This window comes from Pavona decussata, unplaced genomic scaffold (assembly GCF_977016875.1).
Source record: "Pavona decussata unplaced genomic scaffold, jaPavDecu1.1 SCAFFOLD_71, whole genome shotgun sequence".
NCBI lineage: Eukaryota > Metazoa > Cnidaria > Anthozoa > Scleractinia > Agariciidae > Pavona > Pavona decussata.
The window spans coordinates 1,346,875-1,369,227 of record NW_028145490.1 but is presented as its reverse complement, the minus strand read 5'-3'; the positions used below and the strand labels follow the sequence as shown (position 1 = coordinate 1,369,227).

At 39.3% G+C, this 22,353-nt stretch overlaps 1 long non-coding RNA gene across 7 annotated transcripts in view; it reads right to left on the bottom strand.

The window, feature by feature from the left end:
• Window positions 1-21,555, bottom strand: part of LOC146477242 (uncharacterized) — a 135,630-nt gene extending 114,075 nt beyond the window's left edge. For 3 of the 7 annotated variants that reach the window (XR_014865412.1, XR_014865411.1, XR_014865413.1), the window contains exons 1-4: window positions 21,415-21,555; window positions 20,858-20,927; window positions 20,631-20,729; window positions 17,742-17,848 (exon numbers count right to left, since the gene is read on the bottom strand). This is a non-coding gene — a long non-coding RNA (uncharacterized LOC146477242). Of the gene's footprint in view, window positions 1-14,388; window positions 14,948-17,741; window positions 17,849-20,630; window positions 20,730-20,857; window positions 20,928-21,406 lie in introns of those variants that run through there. The other 4 variants (XR_014865414.1, XR_014865416.1, XR_014865417.1 and 1 more) reach the window with 4 other exon arrangements.
• Between the last annotated feature and the right edge of the window lie 798 nt (window positions 21,556-22,353).

Genomic DNA, 22,353 nt, shown 5'->3' with positions numbered 1-22,353 from the left:
TTATGTGTTGTTTTTCAAGTTGACTGTAATTTATTTAAATATAAATTTTTGTAACTATTTAATAGCTGTGCATTAGTTATAAGGAGTAGAGAAACAAGTAATTGAAACGAAACGACTGGGCAACCAAATGGAATGCACTAGCTCGGAATTCTGTCGTCGAGGCCAGTGTTGCAGTGCCAGAAACTGAGAAAGCAAACATTGAGACAACAAGTCCATAAAGCAATTTCATGTTTCAATTTAAGCTACTGCTCAGTAGTATTTGAAATGTAACAACAGTCAAAGCAAAATACATACAACGCTGTTGAAGTAAAGTTGTGGGTTTTGTTTGTCAGTGCGTCAAATGTATTGCATATGGGTGCCCTGCAAGGGGAATATTATTTTAATATGGGAATATAAGAATATCAGCCCCATTCTCCCGTCACAATCAAAGCTGCCACCAGCTTTTCAGACAGATACTAATTAGCAGGTTTCATTCAATAATCAACCTGGAAGAACAAAGGAAACGAAGCCATGTGAAAAATAAGAGGATTAGAAACTCTAGGCATAAAAGAAGGCAAAGCTTTAGTTTACACCAAGTTTTCAAATTAAATGCAATTCGCTGGCTATAGATACAAGTCAGCCTAACAATCAAGGATAACCACCCTATGCTGCTAGATAATTATATGCTGGAAGCAGCGGCTTATGCAGTTTGGTTTTGTGTGTACGTGTGTTTAGTATCTGCGTTTAAAATAAACTTGTCATATAGAATTGTATAGCCTGCAAGCAAGCCCCCCAACCCCAAGCTGGAGAGCTTGCTCGCAGGCTAAGAATTGTAATACGGTAACATATTATAACAACTTTGTAATAATAGTAGCATTGTAGTTGTTGTTGCTGTTGTTGTATTATTTTTTTTTTCTTTTCTTTAACTATTTGAAAAGTGTAATAAGTATTTATGTAGTGAAATAAAGTTCTTCTTCATTAAAAAAAAAAAAAAATTATATGCTGGAAACTGTGATTTAGGAGCTTAAGCACCAGCCAGAAATACTTAAACAATCCATTATGGGGGGGGGGGGGGGGGAGGGCAACAATATTTTTGTGACACCATGATCCGCTTTTTTTTTGTGCTCTGTGAATCACGATTTGACAAAAAACTGTTCCGTGAATCGTAATTGAAGTGTATTCCGTGAGGTGTGAGATGCTAAAGTCCTTGGCTGTGAATTGTGAATAAATAAGAAATAAATCGTGAATGTATTAAGTTGAGTTCGCATCTGCATTTCACTGCATTGTGATCAGATTTTTTTCCGTGACCTTAGTGAATTTAACACTTGAGTCAAGCTGACTGAGAGTAGCGACAAACGAAACATGTTGACAGGTGTAAATAAACCCCTTGATTTCCTGATCACCGTATTAGCCAATGAACCTGTCTCAAAAGGATTTTCAACTGATGAGCCATTGATTAACGACATGTGCGGACTCGGTGTAACTCAGACTGGTAAGATCATGGCTGCTGAATCTGACAAAGTCCTCGCGGTTGTTGAATTAGTTATATTTTACCATGCTGAGCCAGAATCAGGCACTTCCAAGAAGCAAAATTTTAAGTGTTTTCTTAAGATATGACTAGTTTTTGCCGAATCAAAGAAGAGTGCATAAAACGTGGCCTTGGTAAAGCTTGGGTGTCAGGATCTGCAGACAGGTAAAGGATGGCACAAATCAACCAAAAGTGTTCTCCATCAACACGCGAGATCAATGGGACCTCGAAGCGCCATTTCATTCCGTACGCATTCACAAACAATTTCAGTCAGCCAGTCTTCGTCCGACGCCATTTTGACTGAATGCTTCTTGTACGCATCCCAAGATACTGGGTCGGTGTGCCAAATGCTCACCGCATCGGGGAGGGGACGGGTAGTTTTGTTGAATGGAAATTTGGAATGTCTGGGAACTTGCAAACAGTTCAATGGATACTTTTTTGTTGAATATTTGTGTTGACCTTTGAGTGGCTTCCTTAAAAAAAGTTTTGTAGACCCTTTGTAGTCGGTACTTAATCCATGGCAAGGTGTTTCAGGCTGATACCATTCATTAACTTTATGTCGTAATTTCACTATAGAACATTTCAATGCATGTCAAAAAGCACATGGAACCCGAAAAGCGGACAACCAAGAGGAGAGGTCAAAGAAAATAAAGGGGATGAAGGCTTTCATGCAGGACTGGACAACAAAAATGGCAAAACATGTACAACCATCATCAGCAAGTGAGACTCAACTGGGATATGATAGCGACCGAGAAGTAGATCTGGATGCTGAGTAAGATGATTTCTTTATGGAAATAAATTCAGTCTCCAGTAATGTTCACTTTCTTCACTGAAAAACCAGAAGTTCTTTGAACAGGTTTCCTAAAATTACTAAGAATGCGATTATATTGAGTTTTTCGTATTCAGTGCCGTTTGAAACAACGCGCCCTCTAACAGGCAGTGGTCTTTGGAATAAAGCATAGCGTTGTGTTTTTCTCTTGTTTGATTTAATGTATTGCCGTCTGATTTCATATTAAAACAATTATTTTATAGACCTGTTTCTGTTGTAGTGATACTTTGTATGTTTATTTTATAGCGAGAATGTCAATGCTGATGTCTGGGAGATGAATAATGAAACCTTCGTAGAAGAGCCTGCATCAAGTATTGACAGTGACATTGATCACAAAATTGCAGTGGATTTTAACGAAGATGATAATTTTTCAAGTGATTCAAGTATCAAGTCATGTGTCTCATGTATGTCGGACATATTGGATGAGGAAGATTAAGATAAAGAATACATGCTGTTTCCTCTCTCTTTGTAAGTGGGAGATCCTTTGTGTGTTCGACTAACTGAGTTAATTCAATCGGGACAAATTCCAAAAGACCAAATTATGTACAAATACTTGAATGATGTGACAAACATTATGATCGATTCTAACTGGGAGTACAATGTTGAAGTCCTTGAGTTCCCCCAAGGTCCCAGAAGATGATGTGCAGTATGACACAGCGGGCCTGACAATGCCGTGGAAAGTGACAATGGCGACGCTACGCTGACCTTCTAAAGGGCCTTAACAACTTGCAGTGGAAGTGCTGTCCAAGTCCGATATTTCTCTTAACAGTCTTTTAAAGTAAAACCAACAAATTAAAATTTCAAATATCACCTTTTCAAAAGCAGTAAATTATTAGTAAAGTTTAAGAATGCACCTTTTTGTACAAATTTTGATTACAGTTTTGTGCACATGTTCGAGCATCGTGAAAAGTGAATTTTTTGTTTTATGATTTGTGAAATCGAAAATTTACTATCGTGACTTTATGAATAGACCCCCCTTGCCTACCCAAATTAGGAGATCAACAGATTATCAGATAAGAGTCTTAGGTTTCAACGTATTTGGCTTTGTATGTTACACAATTAAATAACTTGTGATCTGCATTGCATTTTGTCTACATCATTCCCATTTAGCACCAAGAAAACCCCTAGTGAAACATGGTGGAGGACACCACATCAACTAGCATGAGGGACACGACCCTCCTCACAGGCTATGGAAAACAGAACAACCACATTTACTATTCGAGGTATTCAACCTTCCTCTACGCATTATTAAACAGCAGAAACCGATACCCTGAAGACTAGATTTGTACCCTCGCACAGAGTAGCAATTTCCGAGACACTCATGACACCCTGACAGGATTGAGTTAGACGTGCAATCCACAGACAAGAAATAGACTGTTATAGGAACGAAAGTCAGCCCTCCACAAGTGCAAATGGGGCGGTATTGGTGTCAAAATTGAGGTCGCATTTCATTGTACTGATCTCGTATTTTAAGTTGCAGACTTTCCATTTTATTGCGCTGATCTCATATTTTATGAAGGTCTCATTTTATGATGGTAGTCTCATTTCAAGATAGTGGTCTCATTTTATGAAGGTCACATTTTTTGTTGGTATTGTCTATGAACCCCTTCGGACAAGAACAGTATATCAAGAGTCTTTGCATTCCTTCATTTGGCCTTGTGGTCAAAAGTGGCAGGCGATAGAGCAGACAATACAAAAAGGCTTCTGAGACAGTGTGCCGCAGGTCTCCTTAGTGCTTGTCATCAGCTAGAAAGAGTAGAAACCGAGTTGACAGTTCCATCTTTGCAAACATCTGCAAATGCCATTAATCCCCCACCACATCTGGATTGCCCCTTTGCAAGTTCATCACACACAGCTATCCAAGAGCTTCAGTCCATCATCTTCCTTGCAAAGCCTCCACGAAGGCCGTTAAGAAGAAACGACCTGGCTGTGGAAATAAGGTGCCCTATTATCAGATCAGACTGTGACAGTCTGCATGACAAAACGTTTCCAATTTAAAGGATCTGAGGAATTTTCATGAGAAAATTGCGTGCAACATTCTCAAAACTTCAGCCACACAGATCAAAGGCTCCTGTGAGCCAACTCGTGAATGTAGAAGTGAATAGTGGTAATCGTAAAGGGATACTCGCACCAAATTTGTGGACACCATGCCGCATTGCTGGAATGTATTATGTATAAACAATTAAACAATAAATTACACACCCACTCTGATTCCTTCCAATACATGAAGCATCACAAAGGTGGATGTGTGCCTTTTTTGGTGGTTTCGCTTGGTTGCCAATTGACAAAAAAGCATCCAGTTTTTCTTTCAAGAACCTTCTTTTTTTTCCTTGTGTCATGTTGATGCTGAATGACACTTGATACATGTGAACAATTTTGGTTGCCTAGCACGTGACCTAAATCTTGCTGTTTTCAGTATGGTTATACACTATATTCCTTTCTGCATTCAAACGGAGGCTTCTGTTGCATTTTATAACATTGGAAGCTTTCAATCTTGCTGAAGTTGCTATTTTGGCTTTATCCAAGTGAACGAAAATAAAGAAATGCATCAAGCATTGCAATGATTGTCGCCATGCATTAGCAATTTTCAGTGTTTAAATTAATTTTGTTTCTTTTGAATCAATCTTATCGCCCACTCTGGACCTCGAATGAAATTTATTGCGGCTTCTGTCAGTGTTTTATAACAACGGAAGAATGTAACCAAGACCCTTTGTTCAACTAATTGCCCACATACATATTTTGCAACCACTGCAACCAAGACTCTTTGTTCAACTAATTTCTCAAATACATACTTTGCAACCACTGCAACCAAGAACCTTTGTTCAACTAATTTCTCAAATACATACTTTGCAACCACTGCAACCAAAGCTCTTTGTTTAACTAATTTCTCACACACACAGTTTGCAACCACTGCAACCAAGGCTCTTTGTTTAACTAATTTCTCACAGACAAACTTTGCAACCAAGACCCTTTGTTCAACTAATTTCTCACAGACAAACTTTGCAACCACTGTAACCATGACGTTTTTCCCAACCAATTTCCCACATATATACTTAGCAACCTCTGCAACCAAGACCCTTTGTTCAACTAATTTCTCACATACCTACTTTGCAACCAATGTGAGCAAGAGCCTCTGTTCAACTGATTTCTCATACATACTTTGGAACCACTGCAACCACGAACCTTTGTACAAGGTATTTCCCACATAAACACTTTTTGCAACCACTGCATCCAAGATCCTTTTAACAACTAATTTCCCACATATATCACTTTGCAACCACTGCAACCAAGACCCTTTGTTCAACTAATTTCCCACCCTTTGTACAACTTATTTCTCACATACATACTTAGCAACCACTACAACAAGACCCTTTGTACAACTAATTTGTCACATACATGCTTTGCAATTACTGCAACCAAGACCCTATGTCCAACTAATTTCCCACATACATACTTTGCAACCACTGTGACCAGGACTCTTTATTGAACTAACTTTTCACATACTTTGCAACCACTACAATTAAGACCCTTTGTTCTACTAATTTCCCACATATATACCTTGCAACCACTGCAACCTAGACCCTTTGTACAACTAATTTGCCACAAACATACCACATGAAACAAACCGGTATTGATGAACATGATCTCCAGGGTCTCCAAGGAGAAAATGTCTGTGACGAGGATAATTTAGTAATTTTATTATTGAATCATACTTAGTCCTCATTGCAAATACATGCAAAGAGAGGGTGTTGGAAGTAGAATATCTGGGATGGGAGCAGTTTGAAAAAGGTGTTCGCAGAAAGCCAGCAAAAGAACTGCTAAAAGGAAAAGCCCCTCTCCTCGAACAAGATGTGATTCTTGTTCCATGAAACCCTGGCACTCGTAAACACTGGTTCGTTATTGTTGTCTTGACCAAAGAAAAGCAAATTCTTGTTCTTGATAGCTTGGCAGCGTCATCAATAAAGCCATCTGTAGTAGAAGCTAGCGAGTTTACTCAAAGAGCTTGACAACAGCCTAGATGAAAAGCAGTGGCTGTTCTCTACCAACACACCTGAAGAAATTCCCCAACAGCCAACTGTAGTGTTTTCCTGTGTGCATACACCAGGTAATCACTACTTGACACTCCAATTCCTGAGTGCAAGTGTTTCCAAAGCTTCAGGTGGCACATGTATAAGACAATACACCAGCAAGAGCTGCAGAGCTTGACTGACCAAGTTAACCAGCAAAACAGCTATGCTGTTAGTTATGGCAAATCACATTATATTGGCCGAGCTCTAGAAAAAGTTGGTGATTTTTTTCAGGGTCAAGTTCCTGCACTCAGTGGTCAGAACTGGGGCCAAAGTGTTTGATTCGCCAGGACATGATGATTTGGATACAGTGCACAAATCTTGTGTGTTTTGTGGTCCTCTTGTTACTGAAGGAGCTTGCCCTATTTCATTTCCACAATTGTATCAGGTGGAACAAGTCTACCAGTGGTTGAAGAAAAGTTCTAAGGCTTAGCTTGTTCCGTTCACACCATTAATTGAAATAGTTAGCCAGTAGTTTTACGACGACACTTGAAATTTTCAATTTTGGCAGTAGCTATCTTGTTTTACTGTACCATATTTCTCATATGTGTAATTTTGTTGTTGGAAAGCCATTGTGGCAGTTATTTTCTTTTATTTTTTCTGCTATGGTGAAGGATAAGCTTCCCCTTAATTTATCAGAAAGCAGTGGTGTCAAACATTGCCATTTGAGTTGACTGAAAGAGACCAAGCATGCCAATGTACATATACACTGTGGCCTATATGTGTGGCTCTTTCGATGTGTTTTAGGCGAAGGGAAAGTTGCACACTGGCAACTACAACATGAGTCCCTAAATTATATAAAATGGTTGTTCTTTGTACGCTCTTTGTGCGCTTTTTGTGCTTTTAATAGAAATAATGACTGTTGAACGAAGAAATACACCACTTATTGTAGTGTAGAGAGCCACAGCATTTAAAAAGTCCTTATGTCATGGACACAGTCATAGTTACAATAGTTACATGCACCAACTGAATTATACTGACTTTTTATAATTGCAATTACATTTTGCTATTTTTTTTTTCAGTTTGTTCATATAGAATTGTGTTGCTTTTGTTATGTTAACAGGGTCTAATGGGAGACATGGCATGTGCATATATTATTACATAATTTAATTAGAAATACAAAAATAGAACAAATTGTCTTTCTGAAAATTAAGCCAACCAGAATCATCCATGTAACAAATCTACCAAGAAAACAAGTTACATTTAAAAGGTACTCCAGTGTAATTACAGCACAAAATATTTAAATATGACTACAGTTAATTAAATTTGTAAACAGTACAAAGTACTGTGCTGTGTTTGTGTTTTGTGAAATGTCAGAAGCCCCGCCAAACGCACATTTAGCTCTAAGTGAAGCGATCCTTTCTCAAGCGCTGAGTTGTTGTAACAATTAGCTATTGAACAATCGAATCTTGGCTTTTTCTTTTGTAAAGTGCTTGAAGTGATCCTTGTTGAGAAGATTCAGTGAAGGATTTATATTGCTGCTCCAAGAGACACCTTTTTTGAGAATGTGAACCATCTAACTCAATTGATGGCGAAAGAAAATGTTCACAAAAGCAAATTCACAAAACGGTAAAGAAGATTAATATAACTGGTAGTTCTGTTTGGTAAGCGTAAGCAGATGAACTGAAAACATTGGCAAAACAACCAACACCTAAAGTGGGATTCTTGTGTAAAGTGGAGAAGAAACAAATAAACAAGAATAAGTTCCATTCGCTCAAAATTATATTTTGTCTTGTAGTCCATGTGCCTTGGATTCAGCCAGTGCTGTGCAGTACTTCCTCACCACGGCTTTAGACACTCGCAGAATACAGTGTTTCTACAAATGTACCGTATCGTAACAGGCAAAAATGGTTATTTACCGGTATGGACCAGAAGACTGGGTCCATGTAAGGGATATTATGGGTATATTCCTAAGTGACGTTAGGCTAGCACTTGTTTGAATACCAACATCTCAGAGCGAACAACGGACAAAGCTGAAGTCCACCATATTATTAAGGCCAATTACAATGTTCTACTCAGGGTGATGTAGGATTTGCTGGCTATTATCATCAGAGAGATTGAGAAGATCAAAACAGTAAACACTCATCTGGTCTTGAAAAAGAAAAGGAATGAAGAGGAAAAGGAGGCGACCATGAAGGTTCTGGATGTTCTCCTAGATGCTAACAACAATCTGGAGCGCAACAATCTCCTGGCAGCAGAGAACGTTTTCAATCAAGGTACACATTTAGTCAAAGAAAGGCATAAGCTTCTTTTGCTTGCTGACAAATCTCAGTATGAATGGAAACTGTTAAAGAATATTTGCAGCAGGAGTTAGCCAACTATTTGGACGACAACAAAAAGATCTACTAGGCCAAGGCACGTGCAGTGAAGAACTCCAAGAACTGCCCTTAATTGACTTCTTCCCACGATACAAACATGGTTTCCCCAGCACAGCCTTCTACTGCAACAACAGTTTAAGCATCTCCAATTCCCAAAATTGTTCCCAGAGCATATGGTACACAGAAGCTGACCCTCAGTCCTTGCTTTGCATGTGGGAGAATTGGTCGCTGGACAGCAAGTTGCCCGCTTAATCAGCAATCACACATTGGAGCAGGACAGTGGAAGCAATGACTAACCACCAACTTTGATCAAGGGGTAGTAAATTCTTATGTTCAAAGCAAAGCATGCGCTATTGCCTCTGAGTATCAGTGACCTCTTCCTACCGAGCCTCTCCCCCTATAACTTAAGAAAGGCGTGCAATGGAAACCGTAAGTTCAGCTAAATAGACCTTATCACGATTTTCGACGCGATTTGGACGAGTAGGCAAACAGGCTTGAAATAACAGTGTTTGTATGGGAATCCAATATCAAATAAATTTCATAAAAAATCGCTTCTGAAAAATTCATGAATTGGAAACTTTTGGCACTAGAAAAAGGATTTAAAGAAAAAAAAAAAAATGGAGGGATGTAGCTGTGCCAGAAAGCGTCCAGTCGTGTTTTGAACTTTCCATACATTTCCCTGTATTTTTTCCGCAAACTATTTTCAGTAGCAGTTCACGGCTGGTTTGCTAAACAGACAAATGGACGTTTGTTTGTCTGCATGTATGTTCTTTTAATGTTGAAATTTTTTTAGCCTTGTCAATAGTAATTTTAAACCTGAAGCGAATAAAATGGGACAGATTTTTTTGGGCATGACCAACCAAGCTTCTAAAACAGAGAAATCCCTTTTAGATACGTCAGATGTATTTGGAAAGATAATTTTGGTCGTTGGGTGATCACGTCTATGATCAGTCGAGATAACTGGCAGACTTGATGCTGAAGCTGCCTATCTGTACCTCCAACGGTAGACAAGGTACAAATAAATACAACAAAGCTATTTATGACAGAACAGACGTACTGTCAGTAAAATAAGATAATAAGCTCTTGTGTAAAGCCAGACGGGAAATAGATGAGCTTTACTGATCAGTAAAATCAAAGACAAATATTACGGCACAAGTGAGAGCTTTGTTAACCCTTTGACTCCTGTCGTGTTTCCATGGTTTTCGCATAAATTACCTTTTTCCAAGAGCAGTTTTTACTTGTTAATTGCGCAGTAGATAAATAAATATTCTTGGCTTCCAAAATTAACTGAATATTAAACTGGAATGATTATACAAATGTTTTCTGACGTAAAATAATATGTTTACCGATTAATCATTTGCCGAAAAACGCACTTGAACGCAAAAATTGCTAAAATTCACGGCATGTTGATAAAGACCTTTGGCATATCAAATTTTAACCCGGTTATGCAAATTGTCCTTGATTACGCATCTGTCACTTCTCAAACGAATATATGAATTGACAAAGACACAACACTCAACAAAAAGCTTTTCCAACAAAACCTTTTTATTGAAATAAACAATATATTTGCTATTAGAGGCAAAAAACTTTCAGTTTTTTTGCGTTCGTGCAAACACGCACGTACAATTTGAAGATGTTCCGTGTTTGTACAAGGCGATCACTCGCAGTAAATTCTGGCACGTTTGCGATGAAAATTACAGAAGTTACAGAATTCTGGTTCAAATCATCACTTAAACTATTTGTAGAAAGCAAATCAACATCGGAAAACATCATTTACCGTGTTGTCACCATTGTCCTGGTCTTATAAACTCCGTTTGAAGCCTGCGGTTCGGTTTTAACTATTGAGGCATATTTCGGTAACGGCGTGGAAATTGAGGAGATCACAACGCGAAACGGCTTTTCGCTGTTTTTTTAACGCCTCCAAGTTCTCTTTTTTGACGGTAGATTATTGTTCACGGTTATTCCTTTCCATTGTGAGCTTAAAAAAGATGTACTTGCTTTAAAAGATGAAAAAAAACATGTCTTGAAACTTCAGGACCAATTCACGCGCGGCACCATTTTGTAATTTTGCTCAGCTCCATGCGGTAGGTTCAGAAGGATCCTTTCCCCTACCCCCTAAAATGCTTTACAATATGTGCAAAAGACAGATTCTGATTGGTTTATGATTCTACTAGCTATTGTGACCTTTTCAGGACGAAAAAAAACTCCAGGAGGGGAGGGAGAACGTATCGAGTTTCACGCGTGGCGCATGCGCGACGGACGGCCGGTTTTGGCCGGTGTAGGAGTCAATGGGTTAATAACCAATTATTCCAAAGCCATGCCGAAAGAGCTGTTCTTTGCAATGCAATGCATCAAAATTACAAAACAACAAGACGAAATAGGTGGCACAAGCCAGTTGAATAATCAGACTGTAAGTTGAACTTATTTCGTTTGTTAACCGCCTAAATTAGCATTTATCTGGCCTAACTAAGCCAAAAAAAAGTCAGATCAATGCCTGTCGACAACATCAGACCGTTTTATCGAAAACGTCGAAATTAAACGCTACAGAGAAAGCCAATGATGGGAAGATGAATGCCATGATCTTCCCGCCATTTTTAACCACTTGTTGTCACAAGACTAAACAACATGTAATTTCACGACAACGTGGAGCTCACGTTGGTTTAGTGAGATACGGACAGTAACTAAGTTTTTGCTCTTCTTCTTATTATTCAATACAATCCGAGGTTAAGGCTGCCAATCCCACTTATTTTGCGGACCTCTCAGGAAATAAACCATTTCTTTACTGTGAGTTGTAATTGGTGGATTTTGATCTATATTATTCTATCCATATTTCTATTTAGGGTTTGTTGTTGTTTTAACAGTAGATTAGGACAGATTTTAGATGGAGGAGATCAACTTCATTCGTGATGAGCGCTTCACTCTTGTAAATATTTTGCAAACTAGAGGAGAGCAACTCCTGGATGTTCTGAAAAACATTTCTTCCATCTCGCATGAAGATTTAGGCAAGGTACTGGAACAATACTGTGCCACAAGAAGGGGCATCATTCTAATGGTGGACAGACTCGACGAAATGGAAGAATTTTTCTTCAATCAACTTTGAATGGCTACATACATACATACATATAATTTTTGTTAAGGCAGGTCGGTTTGTGGACAGTCGACCAATAGTCGGTTGACGAATAAATACGTCGACCGATATAAACTAAGATCATCGATACTCCACCGACAACGGACCCACACTTGACCGACACTTGACCGACACTTGACTGATGCTTGACCGATACTTGACCGATCATCGACCGATACTCAACTAATAAATTTTGAGGCCCAAAATTATGTCGCTCAAAATATATTACACCTTGTCGAAATCTTCCAAAATGCGTTGGATAAAAAAGAAGTCATTTCTTCTCTTTGGACCTTGTCTCGCAAGACTTTTCACTAGCTCCTGCAATGAGCTAGACTGCTCGTCTCTCTTTCACACAAAATTTACCGCCAAGCGAACGAAAATAATTTTGCCATTACTAGATACCGCGATCGACAAATAGCACAGGCGCCAGCTCGTGCTGGGGCCCGCGCTATTTGCTGATTGATCGCGGCTTTGCCGTTCTCGGGTAGGTTCCAGTAATGGCACTCGCAAAATTATTTTCTTTCACTCCAACTTTTTGTTGGAGTACCTTCAAGAATTCATGTGGAGAAGGTGGTATGGGGATCCTCACCCAAATGGATGCTTCCACAGATTACTACAGGACATTGCTGAACAATATCCACTTTAATAAAGCTAAACGCTTTGATATGTTCTATCAGAAAGCCGTAAAGGATTGATACGTCTAAGATTCCATTGGGCTCTTGAAAACGTTCTTCTGGATATTAGGCTTAATTTTGTTCATTGCCGTTTGTGAAATTTTAATGTACGGATTCGTCCACAAGATCCGACATTTTCTAAGAGTAGAAAAAAATTCCACTCCATATGCCGAAGTTCGACAAAGTCAAATTAAAGTCCAATGTAATTTTCGTCAGTCATTTTTAAATATTCTGTAAAGTCACTAATTCTCGACTCGTGGAAAACAAATAGAAAGTCTCCTATATGGTGTTAATGCCCGCTTGACTTGTGTGGCATAAAGCGGATAGACCTTTTTTAACTTTAAGAGCATAGAATTTCTTCCTTCTGAAGGCCTCATGAACACATCCGCCACTACTTGTTCCGCCATCTTGCATTGGATGCAGGATTTGCCAGTCTCTCCTCTTTACCTCGCCTCCCAAGCATTCCTTGCACCCCTCCCCTCCCCACACGCCCTCTCCGCTTGCTTTTTGTTACTATCGCGCGGGCGACTGGGGACGAGGCAGCCGCACTCCCGCAGTGGATGAAAGAATGAGGTTTATTCGTGAAGTTTATATACAGTTTTTATGTTAATTATGACGACTGCGGCACTGCGTATAGTAGCAAGTTTTTTCATTTAAGATCTTTTGTGGGCCTGGTATTCTGCAATCTAGCCTTCCATTTATATGAGTTCCCCGCTTAATCGAAAACTCACCTAGAATAAAGGTAACTGTAAGGTACACTATCTAAAGACCACGCCGAGTCCAAATTAGAATTAACATCTGTAGCGCTAAGAACTAAGGTTAAATAACTGTTTAAGGTACGTTGGCTAAACGATAGTTGGCCGATAGTTGGCCAATAGTTGAACGATAGTTGACCAATATTCGACCGATATTTGACCGACAATCTACTGATACTTCACCGACAGTCGATCGCTAAATAGCCATCGATTTGTCGACCGATACATCGGTCGACTGTCGACCAATATATCGAACGACTATCAGTCGATATATCGACCGACAGGCGACCGATAGTCGGTCGATATATCAGTCGACATACCGACCGAGACCACCCATAGTACACATGATCCGATTATTGTTTATGGCAGTGAATTCGTCAGTTGAACTATTCATGTTTGGGTTGGAGTCGTCAACAGAAATATTTGCCTCGCTCTCGTTCGTTGGTAGCTCCAAACAAACATTGCATATCCACTGTAAATCGATATTATCAGCATGAGATCTGTAGCTTTCAAGCCGCATGTTCACACATTGTCGTCTTACATGGAACCAAATATTGCACAGGTCGCAGCAGATTCCACGTTGGTTGCTTTTCACAGACTTCGTACAAATCCCACACAGATCCAGGGCATTATGAGGGCCAGGATTTGGACAAACATCTCCACTTAGCAGTATGAGTGACAGGAACAGCGATGAATTCGGTTTTGTTTCGTGGGAGATACAAAAATGCTCTCCCAGCACCGAAACCAATATGGCGCCATCCTCCTCGATCTTGAGAGTAGAACCAGCATAATCCTTCATAATCTAAGCCATCCTCTTTTGTGCAGCCCCGAAAGGTATCAAAGCATGCTCCAGGTCGAGCACAGATTTTTAAACGATACCTAGGGGAGCCAGCTTCTTCAAACAGAACAATAAGATGCAGGTAAAGTAGGAGCCAGTTAAGGAAGTGTGGATGGCGGCCATGTTCGTTGGCTCTTCTTAGAGCTTCGCAAAACGGCTCTTTTCAGAGCCAGAACACAGGAAAGTCTTAACCAATGTTACCGTATTGATTTGCGCGATTTTCAAATAAAAAACATTAATCAAACAATGCAGAACTAGTCATCTAAAATATTTTAATTAAAGAGAACGAGCATATAACAGAACATGGCCAAAATTTTATATCTAATATCTATCTGTCGGTACAATGCAGTGAAAGCAAAATGTATCAAATTTTTGAAATGGCAACATGCACATTTGGTGACGAAACAAAACAGCAGAATTACAACAATACGACTCAAAAAAAGTTTCATTGCTCAGGAATACGGGGGAGTGGTCCCAAGATCTCCCTTAGTGGGATATTCTGTGGACGAGGCCACTCCACCCTAAACCTGAGCCACCAAACGTAGGCCACAAACAAAACTAAAGGTACAGAAAAAGAATAAACAAAGAAGAATGAAAACAATATACAGAGAAGTAATGAGTCTGGGAACAAAGTCCGCTAAAAACCAAATAAATTTATAATAAAGATTGTCATTCTCTGAGTCCGTGTGTGAAGTGGTGATCAGATGCAGTGGCGTGGTGGAAGACAGCGTAGGATGGAGGCTTGAATAAAACAAACTTGTGACAGTTCCAGTGGTAGTTATAGCTGTTGTTGGTTGAAAAGAAGATGCTGATGGTGGCTGGATACAAAGTTCTAGAAAAGAGGAAATTTAGTGCAGTTGAGGTGCTTTGGCCAGGGAAGACGGAGCTTGTTAAAATGGCGGATGCAGTGGTGATACACATGATGACAAACAGGACAGCATGGCAGAAGTGGTGGAAGATCGGTGAGGCTCATTGAACAGAAAGGCAGGTGACTCAGGCAAACAAACATAAGAGTGAAGCGAGAACAGTTGATGTGCACAAGAGGTATAAAATGTGTCTGTAGTTCCTTTCCAAGTTCCTTTTGACATTCAATTGTAATGGTGGTATGGTGAGTTGTGTTGGCGCCGAAAATGCTGTTGCACATGGGAACTACCATGTTCCTACACTTTGGCATGTCCGTGGTAACCACAGGTTCAGCCGTTAAGATTAATACCACAAGATAGGACAGGATCGCTAACATTTTGCCGCTTATGGACGCAAAGTTCTGGTTTGGCTTGGTTCGGGCGTTAAACGAGCTGTCACGCTGATGACGCAGGTCTGAATTAAGCTTAACTGTGCCATGTGTATCATTACTAAAAAGAGTCGCTTCTGGTTTTCACCTGTTTCCCGTCCAATGAAAACCTGGGGATTTTCACTGTGACAGCTGCAGATAAAGATGCTTTTATTGTAAGGAAAGTTTCTTTGTGCTGGCATACAATGTGTGATTTCTGCACCTCGAAACAAAGGAACTCTTATAGCTGAAAACATAACCACGTAAGAATAAAAAGCTTGGGGTACCTGTATTGAAACAAACATGAAAGAGTGCACCATTTTGCCAACTTTGTTCAATTTAAAGGGGAAGTATCACGAAAATTTGCTGTAATTTCAAAACCCAAAAATCTTTGACTGTCAGCAGAAACAACGAAATAATTGTCAAGTTTGTTAAAAATTATCACCTCAGTGCAATAAAACTGTCGATTAGTGCCTCTGGCCAAAGACATTAGGCCGGTTTGGATTGAAACTTAAAAAATATAGGCTAATGTTTTTCAAATTCTCGCATTTTTGTTTCCAAAATGCGCTAGAACAGATAACAAATTGTTTCTTTCAAGAATTGAGTTGATTTCGTTCCTCTTGTTATTCTAGAATTATTTGGCAGGTGATTGAAGGTCTTGTTTCATCATTTTTAACAAAAGATACCAAAAAACCCATGATACTTCCCCTTTAAGGTACCGAACGCTCTACATAACCTAAGATAACTGCTTGTGTGTAGCTTTAATACAAGATTTTTGCGGCCTATGTCCCAACATGACCCTTGTGACGTGGCCAACAAAACTATGAAAACAACATGTTGAGGTCCATTAGGAAATCGCGCCTATTACAACATTGGCAGCATAGGATTTCAATACAATACATATTCTTATTGAGAACTTTCGTTTTTGATCTAGTACGCTCAAAGACATGACTTCCGCGATGCTACAGGCGATGTTAAATTCGTGTTTAGTTTACCGCAGATAGTCACGCAACTTCTGTCGAAAAACTTCAACTTCCGTTCTTTTGTTTTCCTCTGTTTATCTTTTGATGTTTCAATGAATAGATGGGTTTCACAAATTTTCACCTTAACAATACCCATACCCAAAATATTGCTATGATTGACATCCAAAATGTGGCCTGGGTAACTCATGCATGTTATGGCTGTTTCACTGACATCACACCACACCGCTCATTTGTCAAGCAATGGCTTTGCCTTCAACACCGTTCACAGTAATTTTTATTAAGCAAGACTTCTTGACAAGCCGTAATCCTTTAACAACTTATAAATGCGAGTTTATTTCTTTTGCTATTGATCAGCTCGAGGTACATGACGATCAAGTCAGAGATTTTTTGGAGGAGCTGATAAGCTTCCTACAAAATACGCTTATGGTCCTTGACCAGGTGAGTAGAGTTAGCTTTAAGCTTGTTTAGTTTTTTTTAAATTTATGTATGCCCACAACACCATGCAATGGATAAGTAACTCAATCGCTGTCATTTTCATATTTCAGACTCATCCAGACATGGATCACATACAGAGGTGGTAAGTAACTGGCGGGTACTGAAGTTTTAATACCACGCTGAAGACGCTTTTTTTTTCAGGCGAGCGGAGGCAAGCACGAAGTAAATAACTAAATAAATATTTCTCGAATTTCCGCTGTCGATACCTGTGAGTATTCCTTAGTAGTTCTTCTTTCAATTTACCATTTCGAAAGGGTGTGTTTTCCTTCGGTAAACGTGAAAATCGGCGACTAAAAACTTAGCCGCGCAGCCCACGAAACAATGAAAGTTGAAATATGACACGGCTTTCGATAGACAAAAAGCTCTTTTGTTTAGGTCCCCCTAAGACCTAAAAATATATGCGAAGTAAGTGGATTCTGATTGGTCAGTCCTTTCTGAAGACAATGAGAACAATAGGGGACAAAAAATGCTTTCTAGGGGAGGTAGGCTCCAAATGCGAAGTGCGCGCAATTGTGCCCAAAATCACGGCTGGTTTTGGCCGGCACGGTGCGTAATGGGTTAACTAGTTTCGCGCATGCTCACTATACATTATCAAATGACTGTCCCATTTCTTTACCAGAGCAATCACATAAGTGGCAAAATCAAAGGCAGTCCCCCCACCCCAGAACTTAGAAATGTGGAAAACAATGTAGGCACAATGGTGGGGATAAAACTTAACAGGTAGGGAGTCAAGGCAGGTGCATGAGAACTACTATCATACCTAGGGTCTGCATTACTGAACAAAATAAATATCCTTCGCATTATAGCTTCTAATTGTATGGAAATAATTCCTAAATGTTTTCGCTGTATCAAGGACAAAGTTAACAGCAACAACTTACCATCTCAGGAAAATCCTCCAATATGGCTTATTACTCCCCAACATCACCGAGAGTCCATAAACCATATCCTTTCATTTCCACTTGACATCATTTGGGATAACTTCTTTCTGTAAAAGTGAAGAGCGGTCAGAAACACGTAGCAACACGACAATTATAAAAGATGAAAATCTGGCTTTACGATATGTGGTATCCAGCAAAAAGTTTGGTAGACAACATCATCAAAGCAGGATAGACCTGACAAACATGTCTTGAAATAACAGTGTTTGTATAGAAATCCAATGTCAAATAATTTTCATAAACATTGCTTCTGAAAAATTGATGAACTGGAAACTCATCCTTGTCACTGCAAAAACAGGCATTTTTGACCACATTCCTATTTTATTTAATATTTCGAGAACTATTTACAGGAGAGTAGAAAGTTATACATCATTTTAATCAGCAATGATGAGGCTTTACAGGGAAAAAAAGTTTGTCCCCAAAGAAGCCCACAATGTTTCAAAAAAATATATAATTATCATAAATCAGCATCATTTATGCGAACAATTTTCACAAAATACATAAAATATGACCAAGAGGTCTGGTTGCAAAGAAAAGTTAAAAAAGAAAATGATCCTTGATGTATTGGCTACAATTCCTCCAAATCTGGTGGAGAAAGAACAAAAGCAAAATAAATTACAAATTTTTATTGATAGCCATCTAATCGAATAAAAATCTACGTTTCCATAGCAACGGAATGCATTTTTAGACTTAAGCGTCACACACACGCTACATCGTATCCTATTACCCTGACGCCCAAAACGAAAATTCTAACCAAAATAACCGAGCTATTGACTCCCAAATGTTAACTCAGTGTAAAACTAAGATCTTCTGATGAAGAAAGCAAGTATTCAAGCGTAGCGAGCGGCTACAAATCATATTTTCCCGCAATTCAAGAACATATGTTCTATTGCGTGTGAACTGCGTGGCGTCGTACGTAAAAGTTTTGTGCTCGCTTACCTCTCATTTTTCGCCTTCACTGGTGAGAAGGCGATCTAATTCGCTTTCCTTACCACTTGACATGCCTTCTGGACCGCTATCTCCTTCGTAGTCAAAATCTGTGTCTTCTTCTGGGCTGATTTCGTCAACATACGCTCACTTCAAAGACGACGCCATCACGCTTACAGTTAATTATGCAAATAAAAATTCAGTACGCAAAATTTATTCAACCGATCGCAATGAAACCCGGCCAGTGATTGGATAATTTTTTAGACTTCCTTTCTGCCAAATATGGCATCAACCGGATGTAACGCAAATTTTCTACGAATTTTCGCGCTATTGGCCGTAGAGGGCCAATAGATTACAGGGCGTGACAAGGATGAGTTAAGGGGGAAATGATTTTACAGAAAATAACTGAGGAATGAAGCTGTGCTAGAAAGCATCTAGTTGCGTTTTGACATTTCCATACGTTTTCTGTATAGCGAACAAGCAGTGAACAGCTAAATTAACCCATTGACCCCTACACCGGCCAAAACCAGCCGTGCCACGCACATGCTCTGCATGTGAAACTCGATACGTTCTCCCTCCCCTCCTGGGGCTCTTTCCGTCCTGAAAAGGTCACAATAGCTAGTAGAATGATAAACCAATCAGAATCTGTCTGTTGCGCATATTTTTAGGGATTTTAGGGGGTAGGGGAAAGGATCCTTCTGAACCTACCGCATGGAGCTGAGCAAAATTACAAAACGGTGGCGCGCGTGAATCAGTCCTGAAGTTTCAAGACATGTTTTTTTCATCTTTTAAAGCAAGTACATTATTTTTAAGCTCACAATGGAAAGAAATAACCGTGAACGATAATCTACCGCCAAAAAAGAGGACTTGGAGGCCTTAAAAAACAGCGAAAAGCCGTTACGCGTTGTGATCTCTTCAATTTCCACACCGCTACCGAAATATGCCTCAAAAATTAAAACCGAGCCACGTGCTTCAAACAGACTTTATAAGACCAGGACAATGACGACAACACGGTAAATGATGTTTTCCGATGTTGATTTGCTTTTCAAAAATAGTTTAAGTGATGATTTGAACAAGAATTCTGTAGCTTCTGTAATTTTCATCGCAAACGTGCCCGAATTTACTGCGACTAATCACTTTGAACAAACACGGGGTGTCTTTAAATTTTACATGCATGTTTGTAAGCACGCAAAAAAACTGAAAGTTTTTTGCCTCTAATAGCAAATGTATTGTTTATTTCATTAAAATGTTTTGTTGGAAAAGCTTTTTGTTGATTTTTGTGTCTTTGTCAATTCATATATGCGTTTGAGAAGCGACAGATGCGTAATCAAGGACAATTTGCATAAGCAGGTTGAAATTTGATATGCCAAAGGTCTTCATCAACATGCCGTGAATTTTAGCAATTTTTGCGTTCAAGTGCGTTTTTCGGCAAATGATTAATAGGTAACCATATTATTGTACGTCAGAAAACATTTGTTTTGTCATTCCAGTTTAATATGCAGTTAATTTTGGAAGCCAACAATATACATTTATCTACTACGCTTTTTATTGAGTTAAACCGCTCTTGGAAAAAGCTAATTTATGCGAAATCTATGGAAACACGAGAGGAGTCAAAGGGTTAAAAATAGTTCGCGTGAAAAAAATTCAATGAAATGCATGGAAAGTTCAAAACACGACAACACGCTTTCTGGCACAGCTACATCCCTCCAATTTTTTTCTTAAAATCCTTTTCCTAGCGCCAAAAGTTTCCAATTCAAGAATTTTTCAGAAGCGATGTTTTATGAAAATTATTTGACATCGGATTTCCATAAAAACACTGTTATTTCAAGACGTGTTTGACTACCCATGTGCTTCCAAAACCGTGATAAGGTCTGTTTAAACAAAGAAAGGCACAAAATATCTTACCATTGCCAAGTACTCCAAAGACAACGCCTTTTTTTTCCTCTCGCCTCAAATGTATTATCACTTCTCGCATGATTCAGTTCCGTTTTGTTGGCACATCTTCTGGAATGGAAAATAAAAATTCAGTAAAATACGCAAAAAAACAACAACGTTAAAGCAATGCAAAAATCGTTCAAGGTAGTTCAAGTGCCAGTTAAACTTAAGCTCAAGTTTTGTCGAAAATTGCTGACCTGTCTCCGTTGACATCATCAACTCTGTGAAAGAATCCTTCGTTCCTTCCGAAGCCGTTTTTCGTTTCACCTGCAGAACATGTGAAAAGTGAAAAAAAGTGAAAAAACCTTGTTTATTTCACTACACACGTTTCAAAAAGCAAAGTTAGAGCACATAAAACACTCCAACCAGTTCTTCAAACAAAACTACGATTTGACAAGCATACACAAAACGCGTCAAGCTTTCAGCAGAAACTCTGCCCCGTCAAGAGTTTCGATTTCGCGCGAAAACTGAGAGAAGGCGAACTTGCTGTCAAGAACACCCGCACAAAATCAATATGTAAACAAAACGACGCTGGAAAGAAAAACACAATAAACACCGAAGGTAAAAAGGTACTTGAATCAGTTTTGTATCAGAACAGATTTAAACATTCGCAAAGCTTGCTTCTCCACATTTCACTACAGTAACGATTGCTGGAATCGAATCCACGTCATTTTGAACCAGTATTAGATGTAACTTATTAGTTATATTACATACTAGAATGTCACTAATCTTTACTTCAAACTTACCATCCTACCTCAGAAAGTGGAATATTACACGTAATAGTTTCAACGAATGGCATAAAGTCTAAAGCTGAGGCGTTCAGCTGACAAAATACTTCCTCCTTCGCCATCTCGCAGTGCAATGTCGTTCGATATCCCGGCAACTCCGCACATGCTGCACAAATCAACCTCGCTCCGATAACGAGGCTGGAAAACAATGCATTGCGAACGCAATAGAACCCCCATCATCCCATCGAAGTCCAAAACAAATAAATAAACAAAAACTAAGGAAAAACCATACAACAGTAAGTTAGATAAGGATCTGTGAACGAATTAATTGAGTTTCTGTCCCATAACTCGTTATTTGGCTTCAGGTCCTTGTTCAACGGATGGTTTTACGAACCAGACTTGCATCCCGCTATTAGACGCTTCCTTTTTGGCCGGCGTCAGCGTTTCAATTTGCTTCTTTTCAGGCATTTCCTTATTACAAAAATTCGCTTTTATACAATGTTAATCTCAGTCAAACTTAGGTGCACGCACTTCTTTCTTCATTGATCTTTTCTGAGCCCTACCCCCCCCCCCCCCCCACCACCACCACCACCTGACATGTTCCGCTAAAAAAAAATAATAATAATTAAGTCCAGGTGGCAAAATAATTTTAATTCAGGTTGAAACGATTTCACTCCGGGACAGCGGACCTTCACTTATGCGAAGTTCTGTAAACGCCACTGGTTTCGCGTTACAAACAATGTGTGGTAACAGCCGTTTACAAGGTTCTTCCAAACTTATTCCAGTGTCTGACTTTGGAGACAAATGGTTTCCTCCCTTTAATTGGTGCCTCCATCCGCTTTGTGCTCAAAGTGTTATACAATGTTGCATAATCATGTTTCTTTCGTTTCCCACGCGGCATATGCATCCTGTTTGTCGCCCTCTCTCATTCCGCGCCCTCACCCCCCCCCCCCCCGCCTAAACAG